Source organism: Gavialis gangeticus, unplaced genomic scaffold (genome assembly GCF_001723915.1).
Source record: "Gavialis gangeticus isolate Ggan-Ray unplaced genomic scaffold, GavGan_comp1, whole genome shotgun sequence".
Lineage (NCBI taxonomy): Eukaryota > Metazoa > Chordata > Crocodylia > Gavialidae > Gavialis > Gavialis gangeticus.
The window spans coordinates 441,708-442,469 of NW_017728991.1; positions in this window are offsets into that span (position 1 = coordinate 441,708).

Below are 762 nucleotides of genomic sequence, written 5' to 3' on the forward strand. Positions count from 1 at the left end.
CTCCAAGGCAAAGCTGAGAATTTAATTTAATTTAATCTTTTTTTGTGGACTGAAGTTCCTAGCTGGTGCTAACCGTGTTTACCAATAAATAAAATTAGTATTCAAAGTCGCCTTTTTTTTGTTTGTAAGAACGTGCTGCTCTGAGGTTGAGCGTCTCGTTGCACGTCGAACGTCCCAGCAGAGCTTTGTCGCTACTCGAGGTGTTGGACAGTGAGAGGGGAGCTCAGCCGGGCCTGGCCCCGCGCACTGCGCCGCCTCCTGCCCACGGTCCACTTCACTCCCCCGCCCTCAACGTTTAGTACATTTGGAGAGAGATTGTGTAGCCGGACCCTGGACGTTTGGGGCAGGGGCCAGGGCAGTTTCTCTTGTGAGGTGTTAGCGGGGAGAGAAGGACTCCGTCCAGGATGGTGGGGGGGGTGCAAAGCTGCTCGTGTAACGGGGCCGGGGCCCCACCAGTTTCCTGCTGTTCTCATTGAAAAGCCCCCCCCACACACGCACACAGCCCGCATGACTGCGCCTTCGACGGGGCAGGTGCACGAGCTGTGGGCGGCGCGGGGCAGAGCCAGGCCGCGTCCCGGGGCTCGCCCCGGACAATGTGCGAGAATGGCGGGACACGGGCGCGAGTGGCCCGGGCCACGTGGCTCCACGCAGGGAGGGAGGCAGTGCCTGACCTGCCACACACCCCGACGGGGCACATCGGCTCCGGCCCCGCGTGGGAGTGGGGCACCGCCACGTGCTCCCGGCGAGAGGGGCCGCCGGGCT